Genomic DNA, 21562 nt, shown 5'->3' with positions numbered 1-21562 from the left:
AGTCCTGTGTGTCTGAGCACAGAAGGAATCAAATACCAGGAAACAGCTTCTTCTGCTCATAGAACCAAGAACCCTCTTTTCAGCCTGCACTCCTGAAACCTCCTACCTGGCTTCTCACAAGGTCCTACCCCCATGCTTTCAGCTGCTGCTTCAGGCTGTCTCACTCCTTGGTTTTCTGTGTTCTGCTCACACTCACACGCACTAGCCCAAACCTCCTAGGCAAATTCAAATAATGCTTTTGTCTTAGGTGGCAGCTTTTAATTAACTTATCCCTCCAATTATGTTAATTGATAGGTGAAGCTACACCCATCAATCTCAGTGAGTTTTTAACTTGCCCCATAACAAGGTTTCACCCAGGTCATAACTGTAATATCCTAAAATGCAGGGTGTGGCTGCAGAGGCCAACGTTCATTTCTCCTCCATTTTAGGAGGCAGGGTTTTGGACTGCAAGCGGGCAGAACAAACTGTGGCTAGCTGAAGCTCACAGCAGTCTCTTTGCTGTTACGTTAACTCCAATTATTTTTTAAAGTAAAAGCTGCTCGTATCTTAAGAATGACAGAGGGCAGCTTTTAAACCTTACTACAGCCCCATTACTCTGCTCCACTGGCATACAGGGAATATCAAGGGGACAAGTTCTACAGACGCATATGTGGACATAGACTATCTGTCTTTTCAGCCTCTAAGACTAAGGAGTGCTGGGGGGGGGGAGGAGGGACAGAAGTTGGAGTGGCCAGAGAACTGCACTCCAGCACATTTTGGGCAACAGAAGTACATAGGCTTCCCTGTACATTGCTGTAAATTAGAGTAACCTCTGGGACTGCTGTAAGGATATGCCTACACTTCAGAGACTGTAGCATCATAGCTTTGCTGGCATAATCCCACAGACTACACCAATGGAAGGTTTTTTCCTTCAGTGTAAGAACACCACCTCCCTGAACAAAGTTCGGCCATGTCGCTACTATGAGGACTGTAGCAGCATAGCTATGGCACTATCACTATGCCAGCATAACTGCATACTGTACACATAGGCTACAGTGACAGAAGGGGTTTCTCAGTCACTCTAGGAACACCATCTCCCTGAGCTATGGTAGCTAGGCCAATGGAAGCATTCTTCCATTGACCTAGTTGCATCTAAACCGGGGTTAGATTAACATAGGATAGCACTCAGGATATGGGTTTTTATACCCCTCAGCACCATGGCTATGTCGACCTAAGTTTTAAGCCTAGACCAGGCCTTAGCTACATCAACAGAAGCATTCTTCCCCCTACATTTCTGCATCCATGCTGGGTGTTAGTTTACCAAAGCTATGTCCATCAGGGTCGTGGCTTTTTTACATCCTTGATCAACACAGGTATGTCAACGTAATTAAGTGTAGACCAAGCCTAACCTACACCACAGGCTGCACCAATGCTCAGAGCAGCCCAGATTTTGGGAGATGAAAAGGTGATTTAAAGCACTCAATCCCCCCGCCTCCCGGAGATTGCTAAACTTTTGTATGCAAGAAAACTTTGCACCCCGTGTCTATTGATCAAATTCATGACTTTTCTAGACATACACTTTTTCCTCACCTCTCCCTTCCAGACCAATCATGCATACTTGCTATACAAATCAGGAATTTCTGGTTTTCAAACAGATAAACATAATGCCAATTCACAGGAAATCTCAGACTGTCCAAATATAGCAAATAAATTCTTAGTATCTTTATAGGACGTTCATTTCAAAAAGAGGCCATTTCTATAGAGTCAAACTGAACATGGAATGAATTGCTATCAGTTGTAAGGTTATGAAGAATATAGTATTTAGTCTCCATTATTCAAGCAAAGTGAGCTGTTTCCTTAAAAGTAACACATGTAATACAATAAAATGCTTCTTTGAAAAATGGTGAAAATGTGTTTTTGTTTAACAGCACTAGGGGGTGGTAGTAGAATATCAATATCAAATTCTTATTTTAAAGCACCCTTATTTTGAGAAAAGCCATTAATAAAATAGTTTGGTAGCCTTTGCCATTATGATTAGGACTTTCAGAATAATTTTTTTAAAGCCCATTTTTAAAGAGATAATATGGAAGTCTAAGTAACGTTGCAGCAGCTGTAATTTTTTTGATATCTTCCTACTATACCCAAGAGTCAGTAATGATTTTCAGTAAACTGTATTCCATAAATAGCTAATTTTTTCACAATTTTATTTAAGACAATACAATCATTGTTTGGAGATATGTCAGTAAAGAGTGAAATGTAGTGATGGTGTACTGTAACACAGCTTGTGTTACATAATAAAACAGAAAATGATAATTATAAATGTAATGTTATATTAATTATGTAGTGTTTTTCATCCCAAAGGATCTCAGGAAGGAGCATATGTCCCAACTTTTCCAAATCTATCTACCACATGCTGCGGAGAGGAGCAAAATCTAGCAGGAAAGGCCCCAGACATACAGAAGGCAAACAGCTGCTTCATTGTATACTCTGACCTCAGATACTGCAAAGGCCCTTCCACTCCAATTGCATATAGCTGTGGGAATGCAGAATAGCCACTCTGTGGCTTAATTCCTGAGAGAGCAGGCAGAAATCTGCTCTGAGGTTACTAATAGAACCAGCAGTAAATTCTCCTCCATGCTTTCTACCCCTGTGGAAGACCGCGGAAGACAGCCAATGACAGCACAGTTCCCTTAGGAGTTTGAGCTGCTGGTCAGAGGGAAGGGGAGGGTTGTCAGTGGATGGTTCAGAATCTACAGGCAGGGTGGATTTTGAGTTCCCTTCAGATATCCTCTCCTCAAAGGCTGCACACCTATCCATCCCCACATTGGGCTAAACTCTTCCTCCCTGTGGACAGTTTAATTTTATGAAAGAGAATTCACAGGGCTTTTGATTACCAGCATTACCATCTGGCTAATTTATCTATAGAAGGATACCATGTGACCCCTTATACATACACTACCACCAAAGGAAACACAGCACATTGCACAAAAGCTGGTGGTGGGAGAAAAAAATTGGCAATAACACTAGGGAAACCTCTACTTTTTTTTTTAATAAAAGTGCCATGGGATTATCGATGTCCATGAAGAGCAGACAAGACCTAGCATTTTAAAGTCACATCAAAAAGAAAAACTGGGTGTGATTCATCCTTAGCTTGTAGTTTGGGCCTGATTCTGATTTGGTTGCCTTTTACCCTGTAAGAGGGTTCTTTGGTGGGCAAAGCACCCTAGTGATTAGGAGAGCCTGGCCCTGCCTGCTCCACTGGGCTGCAACCCAGAGCCCTAGGAGGGTCAGCTGCATTTGACCTCTGAGGGGGGCTTCTGAGTTACTCTGCCTGGGTCGCTTCCTACCACTGCTTTCCTTCCTCAGCTTCTGGTCCCAGAGTTCAGGATCCTGACAAAAGGAAGGAAGGAGAGCAGCAGAATATGGACTTTGGACTTCAGAAAAGCAGACTTTGACTCCCTCGGGGAACTGATGGGCAGGATCCCCTGGGAGGCTAGTATGAGGGCGAAAGGAGTCCAGGAGAGATGGCTGTATTTTCAAGAAGCCTTATTGAGGGGCAGGAACAAACCATCCTGAGGTGCAGAAATAATAGCAAATATTGGAGGTGACCAGCTTGGCTTAACAGTGAAATCTTCAGTGAGTTTAAACATAAAAAGGAAGCTTACAAGAAGTGGAAACTTGGACAGATGACAAGAGAGGAGTATTAAAAATATTGCTCGAGCATGCAGGGATGTAATCAGGAAGGCCAAAGCACAATTGGAGTTGCAGCTAGCAAGGGATGTGAAGGGTAACAAGAAGGGTTTCTACAGGTATGTTAGCAACAAGAAGGTGGTCAGGGAAAGTGTGGAACCCTTACTGAACGGGGGAGGCAACCTAGTGACAGATGTGGAAAAAGCTGAAGTACTCAATGCTTTATTTATTTCCCCTCAGTCTTCACAGACTGCTCCACTAGGCAGCACAGTATAGGAAGGAGGTGAGCAGCAAAAGTGTTTTAAGTGTAGCCTTAAATGTAGCCTGCCAGCAAGTATTGCTAGTCTCTGATTGCCAGGATACACTTAAATGTAGCCTGCCAGCAAGTTATAGTCCATTCATCCAATCCATACTTTAAGGGTGGATAGAAAGCTGGCTAGATCGGGCTCAATGGGTTGAGATCAACATCTCAATGTCTAGTTGGGCACTCTGCTTGATACCAGCTGCCCAGGGGTCGGTCCTGGGGCCAGTTTTGTTCAACATCTTCAATAATAATCTGGATGATGGGATGGATTGCACCCTCACAAGTTTGCAGATATCACTAAGCTGGGGGAGAGGTAGATACGCTGGAGGATAGTGACCTAGACAAATTGGAGGATTGGGCCAAAAGAAATCTGATGAGGTTCAACAAGGACAAGTGCAGAGTCCTGCACTTAGGACGGAAGAATCCCATACACTGCTGCAGCCGGGGACCGACTGGCTAAGTGGCAGTTCTTCAGAAAAGGACCTGGGGATTACAGTGGATGAGAAGCTGGATATGAGTCAATAGTCTGCCCTTGTTGCCAAGAAGGCTAACGGCATATTGGGCTGCATTAGTAGGAGCACTGCCAGCAGATCGAGGGAAATGATTATTTCCCTCTATTCGGCACTGGTGAGGCCACATCTGGAGTATTGCATCCAGTTTTGCGCCCCCCACTACAGAAAAGATGTGGACAAATTGGAGAGAGCCCAGTGGAGGGCTATGAAAATGATTAAGGAGCTGGGGTACATGACTTATGAGGAGGGCTGAGGAAACTGGACTTATTTAGTCTGCAGAAAAGAAGAACGAGGGGTGGATTTGATAGCAGCCTTCAACTACCTGAAGGGGGGTTCCAAAGAGGATGGAGCTAGGCTGTTCTCAATGGTGGCAGATGACAAAATGAGGAGCAGTGGTCCCAAGTTGCAATGCGGGAGGTCTAGGTTGAATATTAGGAAAAACTATTTCACTAGGAGGGTAGTGAAGCACTGGAATGGGTTACCTAGGGAGGTGGTGGAACCTCCATCCTTAAAGGTTTATAAGGCCTGGCTTGGGATGATTTAATTGGGGTTGGTCCTGCTTTGAGCAGAGGGTTGGACTAGATAACCTCCTGAGGTCTCTTCCAACCCTAAACTTCTATGAATCTAGGTTAGGGCACCTTTTAGGGCACACACTTAACAAATGTATTGTAAACAACAGAATTTACAATCTGGAAGAGTTACATCAATAAAGGATTTTCAAGAAAACTCAGTCTCTTATAAATACTTATAAAAACTTATAAATATCATCTGCAATATTTAATAAATTGCAACTGTAAATGATGAATTAATAAAAACAGCAAATTAAAATAGTGTTTAAGAGAGTTGTCTGAAGGAATAATATTCTGAAGTTATAGTTTTACTTAGTTGGAATATATTTTTACCTATGTAAAAATCAACTTTCAGAAAGGGGGATTAGGGTGTGTGAAAGCTAATAGGAAGGCTCCTTTGTCATAGTGCTTGTACCTTAAGCATCTAGACCAAAGTCGTCTCTGTGACAGGAAAGGGCTCAAGTGGTTTTGGAGCATGAAGAAGAAAACTCTGAGGATCCCTTCATTGAGCTTTCCTGGGATTGTTGAAATGGAGGGAAGGGTTGGGGTTTTTCCTTCCTGCAGAATAGCCAGTAGTTCTTCACCAGAATTAACTTTTAGGAGGAATTCCTAAAGGATGGGTGGGAGGACAACTCACATGGTTAAAATTAAAGATGTATCTAAATGTTCTGTTGGATCAGGACCAGGGTGCTTAGCACCAGGCAGGATCAAGCCCTTAATAACACAGAAAAACTTTACTTCTCCCTTTGAACAGTTTTGCTTGTTCATACATAACATGTGTTTAAAGGAGTTTTCAGCAGCCAAGGTAAAGTAGAAGTTCAAAGTAAACTTGAAATTCAACTGGCTACCTCACTTAAGGCCAAGTGCTCCTCTCTGATCTGGGTTATTCTGCATTTCTTTAAGCAGATCTCCCATTGATACAATGGGAGATCTGTACATCTAGGAAGAATCATAGAATATTAGGGTTGGAAGAGACCTCAGGAGGTCATCTAGTCCAATCCCTTGCTCAAAGCAGGACCAAGACCAACCAACCAAGAAGAGGCTATCAGATTCAAAATCCCCAAAAATAGTCATATTTAATGATCATCTTCTGAAGCATCTACTAAGCACTCCCAGAGAAAGAATAACAGACTAGATGGACCATTCATCTGATCCAGAACTACATTTCCTATAATCCCATCTGAAAGGAGAATTTTGCCCTAAAATATCAAGAACAATAATGGCTAAATGTTTCAGTAATTGTGGCATGATGATACAATAGCACACAAGCATATCACAATCATAGTCTTTCTAGATGTACAGGACCAAATGTGATGAGGAATCTGGAGATTTGTCCCAGCAGGACCAAGTTTTGAAACATTTTTCCTCTAGTTAATTCTTAATGCCTCTATCGTTACTGACTAATACCACAAAAGTGTCATTTATTTTTATTATTATTTGTAGATGCCTCCAATGAACATGTTGTATCTTGCACCTAAGAGGTGAAGAGGCTCTTCAACTTCTCTCCAAGCCCTTCTCTAACAGGAAACAATAAAATCACACTCTCAGAATGACAGCAGCAGGGTGAATAGTCATTTTCAATGCTGTTCCTTTCCTAGTTAAAAACATTTAATTTCAAGTAATTTGGAACCAAATATACATTAATTTATAAGTATAAATAGCATAGCAATATAGAAAATAAAATAAGGATTTTGCCTAAAAACACAATGCATATATCTATCATATATCACATGTAAAAACCCAGAAACATAAAGCAAGGTATTGCAAGAGAATGTCAAGGCAGCCCAAAAAATTATACAGCTTCTTAGTACAGGTGTGTACTCACAGTTGACTCAATCAGTCCTGAAATGACCTAACCTTTTCCATCAGGTTCAGTTCCCAGCTTTTTTAAAAGACCATATATTGTTTCACTGATGTTTACAGGAGTTGTCCTGGGCAACCAAATAGAACACAGAGATTTAAAGGGGCCACATCCTGCCTATTAGTTATATTCTCCCATATCACATGCAAAAGTCCATTTTACTGGGTGACCTATTTGTGTAGAATTGTATAAGTGATGTAGAAAAATCCTTTGTTGATTTCATGACATTGTATATACATATACAAAATCTCTTGCTGTGAACTATGGAACACACTGAATGTCAGACAGTATATGAGAATTTTAAATGATTTTTCCTTGTAATTCTCAATATGTTTCTTTTGCATTCAGGAAGCAATATCAGCTCCCTCTAGTGACAAGGTTTTGCGTATGAATCCAGGGACTTCATTCAGGACTAAGGCCCCATTATGCTGGGGGCTGTACAAACACATCTTTAAAAGATTGTGTCTTGTCGAACAATCCTATGAATTATTCTGCACTGAGCTCCCAAGAAGTTAATAGAGGACTGAGACTTGATGCAGAGACAGAATGGCCCTGAACCTCTGGCAGATTCCTGAGATTCACAGGTTCTGAAGGCCAAAGCCCTGTTTGCTCTGTGGTGCCAGACAACCTCCACAGACTAAAAATTTGGCCAAACTCATTGTCCTCCTTTTCAGGGCCCAACCACTTGTTTTTCTGTGGAAGGGACAGTCCCTCTGGATTAGAGGGATGGATTTATGCAACAAAATTTAAAGGGCTCAATGTGTTTAGCTTCATTAATCAACAACAGGGCATATGATAATCCATGCACATCCAATAGCATCTTCAATGTGTTAGAGAAAGAGAGAATTAAAAAAAAAAAGTTCTTGGTGACTTGACTTCATTTCTCTTTCTCTGCACTCTCTTTCTCCCTGATTATGCTGGCTTCCTCTTGTCTCCCTTTTTCCAGTCACTTTCTATTCTATTCAAGTTATCATACCACTCTCACCATGGTGTCTCTGCATGTCCATGTGACCACATCCTTATTGCTGCATTATTAACCATCTCTTCCTGATCATTCCCTGTTTGTCTCCTCCATTAGGGGGCCCTGTTTCTGTCACCGCACTGTCTTCAGTTCTTTCCTTCTCTCTCCACCCTCCAGTTACAACTTGCAATTTATAACTGCCATGCTCAACTGCCATAGACCTTTCCAGAACCTGCTGCTTCCAATAGTATGTCTGACTTTGAGATTTATAGATGAAAAGACACTGTATGCATACTAAGTATTTTTAGGGATTATATTATTAATTTATTATTCACCTGCTAAAGGGTCATGACTCCAAACATTCTGCTCCCTATCTTGATACTGGAAATCAGGGGAAAATATCATTGCATATGTACCCTGGTTACATATAATCCTTTCAACCTATGGATGATACTGAAACCTGGCTTCCTGCTTCAGTTCCCAGTAAATGCTACCAAATGGCAGAAGGAATGATTGAGAACAAAAGAATGGCCATATTAGGTCAGACCAATGGTCCATCTAGCCCAGTATCCAGTCTTCTGACAGTGGCCAATGACAAGTGCTTCAGAGGGAATGAACAGAACAGGCAATCATTGAGTGATTCATTGTGTTGTCCAATCCTGGCAATCAGAGGCTAGCAACACTCAGAGCATAGCATCCCTGACCCACTTGGCTAATAGTCATTGATGGACCTATCCCCCAGGAACTTATCTAGTTCATTTTTTAACCTTGTTATAGTTTTGGCCTTCACGACATTACTTGGCAATGAGTTCCATATGTTGACTGTGCATTGTGTGAAGAAGTACTTACTTTTATTTGTTTTAAACCTTCTGCCTATTAATTTCATTGTGGATCCTTGGTTATTGGCCTCATTAACACTACAGAAGTGATTTCCACTTCTTTTTGTCAACTGTTGAGAATAGCCTACTTCCAACTTAATTGAATTGGCTCTTTAGTGCTGACCCTCCACTTGGTAAGGTAACTCTCATCTTTTCATATGCTGTGTATTTATACCTCCCTACTGTATGTTCCACTCCATGCACCTGATGAAGTGGGTTTTAGCCCATGAAAGTTTATGCCCAAATAAATTTGTTAGTCTCTAAAGTGCCACAAGGACTCCTTGTTGTTTTTGCTGATACAGACTAACACGGCTACCACTCTGAAACCTGTAAAGAAGTAAATAACACTTCCTTATTCACTTTCTCCACACCAGTCATGGTTTTATAGGCCTCTATCATATCCCCTTTTAGTCATCTCTTTTCCAAGCTGAGAAGTCCCAGTCTTTTTAATATCTCTTCATACAAAACCTACCCACTTAGCACAGATGCTCAGAGCAAAGATTGTAAGAGTGGCTGCTTGGAAAAAAAGAGGGGAAAGAATGCTTCTGGGAAGTCAGAGCTCTATAATCAGGGAGAAATCCTCATCCCATAGAAATCAATGAGAGTATAGTGTGGGACAGGATCTGGAATGGAGACAAAAGAAAAATATAGCAAAGCAGTGAGTCAGGTGGATAAGTCAAAAAGGCTAACAATGTTAGGTGCCATTAGGAAAGGGATTTATTATAAAACAGAAAATATCATAATGCCATTGTATAAATCTATGGTATCCCTCACCTCAAATACTGCATGCAGTTCTGTTCACCCATCTCAAAAAAGATATATTAGAATTGGAAAAAATACAGAGGAGGGCAACAAAATGATTATGGGGTATGAAGCAGTTTCTATATGAGGAGAGATTAAAAAGACTGGGACTGTTCACCTTAGAAAAGAGACAACTAACAGGGGGGAGGTATGACAAAGGTTTATAACAGGGAAGGCAACCTATGGCATGCGTGCCAAAGGCAGCATGCAAGCTGATTTTCAGTGGCACTCACACTGCTCGGGTCCTGGCCACTGGTCCAGGGGGCTCTGCATTATAATTTAATTTTAAATGAAGCTTCTTAAACATTTTAAAAACCTTATTTACTTTACAACAATAGTTTAGTTATATATTATAGACTTATAGAAAGAGACCGTCTAAAAATGTTAAAATGTATTACTGGCACGCGAAACCTTAAATTAGAGTGAATAAATGAAGACTCGGCAAACCACTTCTGACCCCTGGTTTATAAAAATAATGAATGCTCTGGAGAAAAAGTATTATTTACGCCTTCATATGACACACAGGCTGGCTCCAGGCACCAGCGCAGGAAGCAGGTGCTTGGGGCGGCCAACGGAAAGGAGCAGCACATCCGGCTCTTTGGCGGCAATTCGGCGGCGGGTCCCTCAGTCCCTCTCGGAGGGAAGGACCGCCGCCGAATTGCTGCCGAAGAATGAAGTGGTGCGGTAGAGCTGCCACCGAAGTGCCGCCGATCGCGGCTTTTTTTTCTTTTTTCGACGCTTGGGGCAGCAAAAAAGCTGGAGCCGGCCCTGATGACACAAGAACCAAGAGTCATGCAATGAAATTAATAGGCTGCAAGTTTAAAACAAACCAAAGGAAGTACTTCATACAACGCACAACCTATAGAACTTGTTGCCATGGGATGTTATGAAGGCCAAAAGTATATGTGAGTTCAAAAAAGAATAGATAAATTCATGGAGGATCGGTCCATCAATGGCAAAATGGTCAGGGATGTCACCCAAGCTCTGGGTGTCCCTAAACCTCTGACTGCAAGAAGCTGGGACTGGACAACAGGGGATGGATCACTTCATAAAATTGCCCTGCTCTGTTCATTCCCTATGAAGCATCTGGCACTGGCCACTGTTGGAAGACAGGATACTGGGCTAGATGGACAATTGGTCTGACCAACTATGACCATTCTTATGTTCTTAAATAAAAGTGAAATGACAAAAAGTAAACTAAGTAAGTTTTCCATTTTTGTTTTTCCTAGCGGGATATATTTAATGTTTCTTTCCTACCTACAAATTGGCTCTTATTGCTTGCTTCTTCCCAGGAATAACGTCCAGACTCCAGGATGCCTATCAGTAAGAGAAAGTTAGTTTCCTTGCCTATCATTTTTATTTCTCATAATGGAGGGCATTCACTAGTCTGGACTTCACTACATAACCAAACATTCCTGATAAAATTATAATGTTATGACTTTTGTTCTATTAATCCTACAGTCTATAATTATTTTATTCATGTTTTCTACTTGGCTATGCAATTTAAGTTATGGAAGTAATCTCCTGAATCAAAAGCGGGGCTGCACCATTCCAGAAGAGGGAGTCTGAATTTAAAAGAGGAAGGAAAGAAGGATAAAGTCAAGCTGTCTCCTGTGCGTGGGGAAACAGGAGTAATGTCCAGACTACTGGATGTGCTCCATTCTGAGGAGGAAGTTTTCCTTCCCCATAATTCTATCTTCTCTTTTCCATTCACAGCTTACTCCATTTGTCTTCTCTCTGGTGAACTGCGTACTGTATCTCATCCCATTGCATGCTGACTCCTGCCTCTTAATCTATTCTAGTAAGACAGGTAAAGTGACAGGCTGTGGGATGTGTGAACCTGTGTATACATGAAGGTTTGAGATGAAAGATTAAGTGAAGTCTGAAAACATATGGTGACAGGTGAAAAACCTTCCATGATGACCAGCTGACAGTTCTTGTGAGCTAAATTTTGCAACCTTTATTTTGGTTGAGCACTTACCCACATGGATAGTGACTTCAATGAGGCTACTTGTGAGAGTTTTAAGTGTTCACTAACTGAACAATGGTTGCACAATCTAGCCCTCTGTGAGTAAGGGAGATATAACACTCCATAAGGCTGAGAACTAAAAACTGTGAGAAAAAATGTTACCCAGTGATGTTAGCCAGTGATGGCTAGAAGGATAAGATCACAAAAAAACTTTTGTTTCTTAAGAAAGTCAGAGCTCTTGGGATTCTGACTCAGCAAGAAAGGTATTCCATGTAGAGCACACAACATTAAATCTTGTTTAGAGATTATAAAAGAATGAATTGCTGTGGTGAGGTCTGTATTTGAATGAAAAGATTGCAACCTTCTACCCAGGCACAAATGATAAAAAAAATTCTTAGCTAATGTTGCTGCTTGGCCATTTAGTAGTAACTAGGGATTTGAAAGAATTCAGATTTATAGAGATTTTCACAAAAAGTGTGCAAACTTTATTGAATAAGTGATCACATTATTAAAGTTTTCTTAGGCTTAGTCTGTTTGTAAAAGAAACTATTGCATAAAAACTCAAAAAGTAAGGAATGGATATAATTTTCAAATTGTCATGTCTGCAGTTAGTGGCTACATATTGGGTAGTACTACTGAGATCTGACTTTTTAATAAAATACTTGTTCATTTTCAGATTCCGTATAATACAGAATGTACAAACCACAATGCATATATGATTTTATTGTAATTACACTAATATTCATTCTCTAAAAAGCCAGTTGGGATTCATTCTTATGGAGTAGTTTTACGAAACTAAAACCAAAGTTAAGACTTCCAACATATACTGAACACATCTCCAGCTTTGAAGATCTGCATAGTGGGTCCTAATGTAAAAAATAAACCTTAAAGATTAAGCCAGTGCTTCTCAACAATAGGAAGAGTTCCCATGTCAAGTGTTTTATTACAAGTCAGGTTTTTCACTATCCTTCAATCTAGAATTCAGCAGATTTAGTATCTGCCTTAGTCCTATATCATACTTGATGACCAATCTGTAAAGAAGTAAGAAGAGTACAGATACAGAAATATAAAATGGGTCAGTGAAATGATTTATGGGGTAAGGTACTACTCAGTGTGAGTAAAGGTGGCAGAATTGGGCCCATAATGATTTATCACAGGACTAGGGTTACTTTTTAAGCTGTCCAGCAGTTTATTTCTACTCAATTTATTCATGTGAGTTTAATGGGGAGCACATCAATTTCAGTGGCTGTCACCTCAGGTCTTCATGAGGAGAGGTGATGCAGCACAGCATCATCTGATAGTGACAGGCTGCAGCAAGAGGAAGACAAGATGAGAAGAAATATCTCTGAAAGGAGTTTGTGTCCCTAAGCAAATATTTATTGCTTTCCTATAGATTAGGTACCCGGTGTAATGTAGTACAAAAACAGAGCAAAATTCAGTGGGACTATTTGTGGAATAAGGTTGTGACATTACGCTCCATACTCTCTATGGAAATATGCTTATGATATGGATATGACAAAACTGAGATGTACTTTATGCAAGATGACTCATGTAAGGTATCACTGGAAAGGTTATGATTTACTGAATGTGTTTATCCAATTTGTATGCATGTATCATTTTTGTATCTGAAGCTGGGAATATTGTCCATATAAAATAAATAAATAAATTAAATAAAGTACATGTCTCTGTACTTCAAATGTGCTATGTTGGATGAGGCCAAACAATGTTAGTGGCTTATTGAAGAAATGCACATGAGCATAAGGATCACCCCAGGAACTGTGTGCAATAGAAACCTCTCAGAGATAGCTCTACACAATGGGAACTGTTTGACCCAGCTCACAGCAAAAAACCTTTCCAGCAAGGTGTGGGGGGGAGATATAAAAGAGGGACAATGACAAGATGAAGGGTCCTCACGCTCCCTACAACTAGGTGACCAGACAGCAAGTGTGAAAAATCGGGACAGGGGGTGGGGGGTAATAGGAGCCTATATAAGAAAAAGACCCCAAAATCGGGACTGTCCCTATAAAATCGGGACATCTGGTCACCCTACCTACAACACCACACCTGAAATCACCTGAGGAACAAAGACTGAACTGTGATAAGTGATGGTCCCAGGCTAAGATCTTTAACCTGCATGAAAACCTGGGAAAGCCAAGGCAACTTGTGCCTTAAGAATCTGCCAGCCTGTTTATCACTCAGGATGAGAATTTGCTAATTTGTATCCTACCTATCTAGTGGGTTAAGTTCAGTTTGCAACTTTTGTTTATTTACTAAGGTAATCTACTTTGTTCTGTTTGCTATCCTTTTAACCACTTAAAAATCTACCTTTTGTGGTTAATAAATGTATTTTATTATTAAACCAGTTTATATAATTTTTAACTGGTGGGGGGCAAGAAGTCGTGCACATCTCTCTTCACATTGAGGAAGAAGGCGGATTTTTATGAGCTTGCACTGTGCAGATTTTTCTATTCAGTGCAAGACAGTATTATTTGGGGTTTATCTCCCAAAAGGGGTGTGCCTGTGAGTGCTGGGGGAGTCTTCTCACACAGAGCTGACTTCAGTCTGTGACTGCAGCGGGGTGTGGCCCTATTTATGTGTGTGGGCCACAAGAGTCCGGAGAGCCTAATTCAGCAAAGCAGGGAGAGGGAACCCAGGCTGATTGAGCAAGAGAGGCTCAGTGAAATCCCAGATCCCAGTACATCAGGTGGCATCCCAGAAGAGTCTCCAACCCATCACAAAGGTATTATTCAATGTGAGTAAACCTGATGGAATTGTGTGATGGTGTACCCTCACCTCTCATGAGCGACTGTTGGGTGGGCACAAATCTGCACTCTCTCTTTTTGCAGTGCCCCATGTCAGCTGTTGCCCTTATCATCCATCCAAGTCACACAAAATCTAAAATGGATGAATCCTTTCTGGGGTAACACAGTCCAACAAACAGTTGGCCCTCTCCAGGGTCTTCAGACCCATCTCTGGGTCTGTTTAAACTCTAGCCTTTTTTTGGGCTCCAAAAGGAAACTTGTCTCCTTCTCTGTGCTTTTCCACTCCACTCCAGTGGCAGGAGTCACACCACCAGGTCCTATTCCAAGGACCCTATAAATAGCAGTCATGTGCTGCTTCCTGTAATAGTTGCTGCTGCTGCTATTCCCAGGGCCACTTCCCACATAGCTCCTTCCTCTTCACCCTTATCTCAGGGCTGAAGTTCTCTATCTGTTCCCTGCCTGAGCAGGGTCTCACCCAGGCCTCATTGCCATAAGAGCCTTCCAATCTTTCCATATCCTTCTGGTCCCAGCCAACACCTGATCTGCTCAGCTCCTGCAGCTCCTTTTAACCGAGCCTCCTGAACTCTGACTGGCTGCTTCCTTGCAGCCTCTCTTGGCAGGCCTGGAGAACCCATCTATACTGCTGCTTTTCTGGGGCGGGATATGGTAGGACCAGGAGGACTCCAGCAGGGGGGCTCAAAGGGCCTGGTACACCCCATCACAAATTGGATCTATAATTCTCCTGAAGTGGAAAGACTTCCAACCCACTGAGTCCCTCAAAGATGTTGCACGGGAATGTAGTTCTAGAAACACTGGCTATAACTGCTTCTAATTTTGAAATTATTTTGCAAATCTTCCTGGAGTAATTTATATAGGGCTGGATTTTGCCACCCTTGGTGTTGAATAGTAACTATTACCTGGCTTGTTCCATTGATTTCAATAGGACTAACTGCAGAGTAAGGTATTATTCAAGGTGAGTAAAAGTGGCAAAACTTGGCCCCTAATGTGTTGCACAATTTTTCTCCTACTTTTTTATCTGGAGCTGCCTATTACTTTGCAATTGTCTCATTAATACATGAGAGTTTAGTAAACAGCCTATGTGATTTTTTTAACCCAATAATAGTTGCAAATTGTGAGATACAATTTCTATAGTTTTTTTTTAGTTTTATGTGAAACAGACTAGAGTCATTAAAGAATCCTTATTATCAGTCTTACATTTCCCTTCAATTCATTTCTCCCTTATTATTTAGTTATTTGATGTCTCATTAATATTTGAAAATTCTTATTGTGCTTACCAATTAGTATCAATGCTAATTAAATCCAGTGTGTTTTTAATTCATGTGTCATTATACTATCCAGGCACTATTACAAGGAATTCCTGTTTAGTACAGGTTGAACCTCTCTAGTCCAGCACCCTCTGATCCGGCATCATCTGGGGTCTGGCATGATTTTTTTTTAGGCTTTATCTACTTATTTCCTTGTGCCAATACAGTAAAATTGTGTAACAACACTAACACTTTGTTACGAAGAGAGCTGGTAAGCCTTGGCTTGGTGGTGTTGCAAGCGTTGTTCTGTTTATTCACTTCGGCGAGATAAAAATAAAAAAAGACCCGCTCGCTACAATATTGACCTCCTGTGGTTCGGCAAATTCTCTGGTTCGGCACCGGTCAGGTTCCCAGGGTGCTGGACTAGAGAGGTTCAACCTGTATTTTAGAAAATAATGAATAATACTGAGGAAATAGAGGAAAAGAGAGATTTGTTTAAATACTATTTTTGCACTATGATTAATCTTCATTCTCAAATAAAAGATGAGTGAGGCAGAGCTAAGCTATAGTAAGGGCAAACAAGCATTAGTTTTCAGCACTGCAAAGTGAGACAGGCACTTTACAATACAAATAGACATTTTCTCTGTCCTGAAGACCTTATAATCTAAGACCCCGATTCTGCAGACACTTATGCATGTTATTAACTTTGAATATGAGCATAGTAGTTCCCTTGAAATCAGTGAGACTACTGGCATGGCTGAAGTTAAGCATGTGTTTGCAGGATTAGAACCTATTAAATATGACTCAACAAATGGGGAAACAACCATCAGGGAATAGATGGGGTGGAAAGAATATGGTTACAGCAAAAAGCTAACATGCACATGCACATCACAGTCATTCTACTTAGTTTTTTAAAATAAATATTATACAGTACAGTAACAGCTATTATAATGCATGGAAAGTAATAGTGATGTAAAAAGTTGTTTCAAATTTGCTAACAAATTTGGTTTAAATTTTGCTTAAGTTGTGACAAATTCCTTATCCGGCACTTCAAATATATTGCTGAGCTAATAAAAATACAACAAAATATGCAGAGCAGTTTTTTAAATTGCTTTGTGTCTACTTTATCTACTATTAATCCTTCTAGGCAATCAACTACTGTGAAGCAAGACAGATGGGAATAGTAGGAAATATCATTATTATGGGCACCAATAGCAACTGCTATAATTAAAAATACTTTTCACTATAGCCCCTTGTTTTCACATGTTCATAACTTTTGAAAACATAGACCATTTATTTTTCCATACTTGGTCTCTGTCTAAAGGTGAATTTTTTATAAAAAGTTTCAATAAAATTCATTCTATTATTTTTGCCTGAGAGAATGAAATACACTTTTCTTAATTTAAACAAAATTTTTAAAACATATTTTGTATTTTACATGGCCTTGTCAAAATTGACTGAAAGTAAAAGTTGACATGGAAATAAGCCTTAACAACTAGTGCTTTTTCTTGGGTTGAAAAACATTGCTTTTTAACTAAAGTTGGGACCATCTGAAAGCTGTGTACTGAGTATGCATGGCATATTTTTTCATTTTGAGGTGTGCACTTAAAAATCGACAAATGTATGTGTATTCATGTTCAGAAAGCATAAAAATAGTTGAAAGAGTAGGTATATTAGTGCCCTCCCACCCGCTCCCTCCTCAGCCCTCTAGTCATCCCTTCAAATTGTGGGGGGAAGGAGGTTAAGAGGCGTAATATGAGCTAAGGCCTTTGATTGGTTTAAAATCTTGAATGTAAACAGCTACTGTAGATGCCACAAAAGCATTATACCATCACAAATGGAAACTGGTGTGCATGACTGTGATTAAGTTATGGGGTCCAGAAGATAATCTCTGTGCTGAAATGTGGTCCACATGAGGAAAAGGTTTGAGAACCCTTGCTCTAAGAGAAGCTTCTTTTGCTCAGCTTTCTTTAATTAAGCCTGTAAATTCCTTGATATGAAGCTATTGAGATTGTGAGTATAAAAGTTCTCTCAGCTGTGCCACTGACACCTGTAAGTGTCTTCAACTGGAGATACATACTTGAGGAGTTTACAAACTGATTCAGCTTTGCCAGTGGAGAAGACTGTTCTTAACTAGGACATCCTTAATTGGGGGCATCTAACAATATGCCTGGGGGAAATCTGCACCACTGCGCACATGTATATTTCATGTGCCTCCCATATTTTTAATTTTTTTTGCAGAAAGTAGCTTCTACTGAAAAGTTGCTGCAGTCCTGCCTATTACCCATCAGAGAGTGCTGTGGTGCTAGAACAGAGCAGAAGCTCCCAACAGAAAATAACTTCTGCAGTTCTGCCTTTTGCCCACCAGAGGGCACTGTGGTGCTAGAACACAGCGGCTACTCCTGGCCAGCCCCAGCTATGACAGGGAAGAGAAAGAGCCTGCCTTTTTCTATTGTTGGGCCACATTATGAGACAGGGGATATGGGGAGACAGACAGCATGGGGCTGATGGTGGGTCAGACAGGGGTTCATAAGGGCTAGTGGAGGACAGACTGGGGCAGGGGCTGAATGGGATTGGAGGCACAGGGCCACGTGAGCAGCGGGAAAGGGGAGACAGAGCTACAGGGGGAAGGGGGATGGCTAAGTGGGGGCACAGAGATGCATGGGAACAGAAGGTGTAGGGACACATGTAGATGAGGGGAAAGGGCTGGCTGAGGGATGCAAGGACACATGGGTACAGGGGGAAGGCTGTAGGGCCATATAAGGACAGGGGGATGGCAGAGCGGGGCACAGAGACACATGGGGACGGGGGAGAGGGTGCACAGACATATGGGGACAGAGGAAGGGGTGCAGAGCCATGTGGGAATGGAGGAGAGGGTGTCTGAGTGGGGCTGGAGGGACACGTGGACAAGGGGTGCAAGGACACATGGGGGTGCAGGAGCAGATGTGCGTGACTGAATGGGAGAGGCTAGGGGTCAGCCAGGGTCTGCATGGGGGATGCTTCCTAACAATCCCTTCCTGCCCCCCCAAAAACCTGTTCCATACTTTTCCCACTGATACCCAACAGCCCTTCAAGTTCAAACCCAGGCTCCTTCCCAGCAATTACTTTCCTCTCCCTCAGCTCCTCCATTACCCCTGACTCCCCCAAGCCTTTGCATAGCTTTGGACAGCTGCGGGAAATACGGTTCTGTACTGTAGTTTAAATGAATTATTACTCAGAGTTCTGTATTAATATGCCTAGTAAGTATCTATTTATCAAAAAACATTTCCTGAATCTTTTTTGTTGTCTGTATTGTTACAGACATACTTGCTGACAGGTATTTTGAAATAAACTACCAAAATAATTGAAACTGGTGTGATTATACTGTGTTATTTTGACAAATAAAATATGCAGAATTTTAAAATATTGGGGGCAGAATGTTTAGAATTTTGGCACAGAATTCCCCCAATAGTATAACAAGTATGTAGACAAAAACTGAATAGAAAAACGGTACTGGGTATGACTGAAACTGCTGATGTTAGATATGCGTAACTCTAAAATAGCTGAATGGATTTTCTTTGAATTTAGCTATCTTTTACTTTGATGGAGATTACCAAAACAAGCTAAATTTGAGGTTTCTGGCTTTTGCTGTTATTGAAGCACAACTTTCTGCTGTAAAATATGGGAATGGTGTATTTTTTATGCTCATGTGACTCAAAAACAACTTAACTAATTAAGCTGAAAAAAATTAACCCTCCGACACACACACTTTTGAGATCAGTAGTGATATGGGATATTTCAGCACAAAAGCAGTTTGTTTGAGAAAACCAGAGCCAACTGAGGAGTGGGGGCTAAAATGAAAGTTGTGTCTCTAGGAGCTATTATAGTCACTATAATTTTAATTTGTTCTGCAACTAATACATGCAGAAAACTTTTAATTACAATATGTTTTGTGTGTGATGAGAATGGTGTATGGGCACAGCTTGAGAATGCGTGCTCCTGCAACCTTCACTCAGGTGAGTAGTCAATCTTTCGTAATGAATGTTGTACCAAATTGAATGCTTTGTGTTAGCCTGAGATAATGTGCTGTATTTGTCCTACAAGAGTGTATATATGTATGTGATAGTGAGGTGTGGGTGTGTGTTCGAAGTGCATTTGGTTGGGAATTTGGTATGTATGTATATATGAATATGTGATGTGTATGTGTGTATATATATGATACAGTTGGAGTATGTGGCATAGCCATACAATGGGCCCAATCATTTCTCTCCAACAAGACCCAGAGAGTGGTGATGGGCAACTGTCCCCTCAAAGGTCTTCATGTGAGATCTATCTTATCCCTTTTCCTTCAGTATCTATATAGGACTAGTTGGAGAGGTGGTGAGAGCACATGGGCTTTGCTACCAACAATATGCTGATGACACCCTTTGATATAACTCATTTTCTTGTGATGCCACCAATGTCTTCTCAGGGATAGCAAAAGGTCTGCAGAAGATCAGCACCTGGCTGAAGATCATATGGCTCAAACTCAATCTGGGCAAGACCAAAGTGATGGTGATCAGATTGGGAAAATAATTTGACCTGGTAAAATATCCTTCCCTGATTTTGAGGGTATCTTCCCACATTTCCCAAAATACTACAGAGCCTAGGGGTCCTATTAGACTCTTCAAGCTTCAATAACCAAGTAGTGCCCAGGAAACACTTTCTTCTACCTCCAGCTTGCTGGGAAACTCCAACTTTTCTTCCTGGAATGAGGATTTGGCCACAGTACATCACCTCCTGACTGAATGACTGTAACTCACTGTACCTAGGAGGGAAACAATAGAGATGCTCCATTGTTATGCAGAATGTTTTGGCCCACCTCCTTAACACTACACCATAATGAGCACATTATCTATGTGATCCACTTTTTCAACACTTTGTAGAGAGATGTAAATATATCTTAGTACGAGTGCTATAAAAGTGCTAAGTAATACCAATCTAGGTTATCTATCTAGGAGTGTGTTAATGTGCTTGTGAGTGTGTGCTACCTGTATGTGGGTGAGTGCTGTGTCAGGCAAGGGTGCACTCTGCATGGGGGAGGGGGAGGCTCTGAGTGCTCTGGGATGAGGGGCACGGGATTGGGGCAGCTCTGCGGGTGAAGGGGGTGCTCTGGGGGAACAGGATAGGAACTAGCTGTGTGGGAGGGGGTAGCAAGATGGGAGGTAGCCATGGTAGGGGGTGCTCTGTACGGTGCGAGGAGTGGGACGGGGGTAGATCTGGTGAGGGGGTACTCTGTGGGGTGGGAGGAGCAGGATGGGGGTAGCTGTGGGGTGAGGGGGTTGCTCTGTGGGATGGGAGGAGCGGGGTGGGGTAGCTGTGGGGTGAGGGGGGTGCTCTGTGGGTCATGGGATGGGGTAGCTATGAGGTGAGGGGGCACGTTGTGGGATGACGCGAGCAGGACAGGGGTAGCTGTGGGGTGAGGGGGGCGCTCTGTGGGGTGGGAAGAGCGGGATGGGGGTAGCTGTGGGGGGGCACAGGATGGGGTAGCTGTGGGGCGAGGAGGGCACAGGATCAGGTAGCTGTGGGACGAGGGGGGGCGAGGCCCAGGACAGGGGTAGCTGTGAGGTGAGGGGGTGGGAGGCAGGGGATGGGGTAGCTGTGGGTTGAGGGGGTGTGAGGCATGGGATGGGACAGCTTTGGGGTGAGGGGCATGCTGTGGGGTAGCTGTGAGGTGAGGGGGCACTCTGTGGGGTGGGGGGCATTGGACGGGGGTGGCTGTGGGGTGAGGGGACACAGGACAGGGTAGCTGTGAGGTGAGGGGGCGCGGGGCGCAGAACGGGATAGCTGTGAGGTGAGGGGGCATGAGGCACGGGATGGGGTGGCTGTGGGGTAAGGGGCACGCTGTGGGTAGCTGTGGGGTGGGAGGGTGCGCTGTGGGATGAGGGGGCATGGGACGGGGTTAGCTGTTGGGTGGGGGGCGCTCTGTGGGGTGGGGGCACAGGATGGGGGTAGCTGTGGGGTGAGGGGGCGCTCTGTGGGGTGAGGGGGCG

General features: G+C 42.2%; 1 long non-coding RNA gene across 1 annotated transcript in view; it reads right to left on the bottom strand.

The window, feature by feature from the left end:
• Positions 1-15513: 15513 nt before the first annotated feature.
• LOC117881603 overlaps positions 15514-21562 on the bottom strand; it is a 7368-nt gene continuing 1319 nt past the window's right edge. The window contains exons 2-3 of the long non-coding RNA XR_004646827.1: positions 20243-20337; positions 15514-15989 (exon numbers count right to left, since the gene is read on the bottom strand). This is a non-coding gene — a long non-coding RNA (uncharacterized LOC117881603). The remainder of the gene's footprint in view (positions 15990-20242; positions 20338-21562) is intronic.

This window comes from Trachemys scripta, chromosome 8 (assembly GCF_013100865.1).
Source record: "Trachemys scripta elegans isolate TJP31775 chromosome 8, CAS_Tse_1.0, whole genome shotgun sequence".
Taxonomy (NCBI): Eukaryota; Metazoa; Chordata; order Testudines; family Emydidae; genus Trachemys; species Trachemys scripta.
The sequence above is the reverse complement of the archived record's forward strand: the minus strand, read 5'-3'. Positions and strand labels throughout refer to the sequence as shown.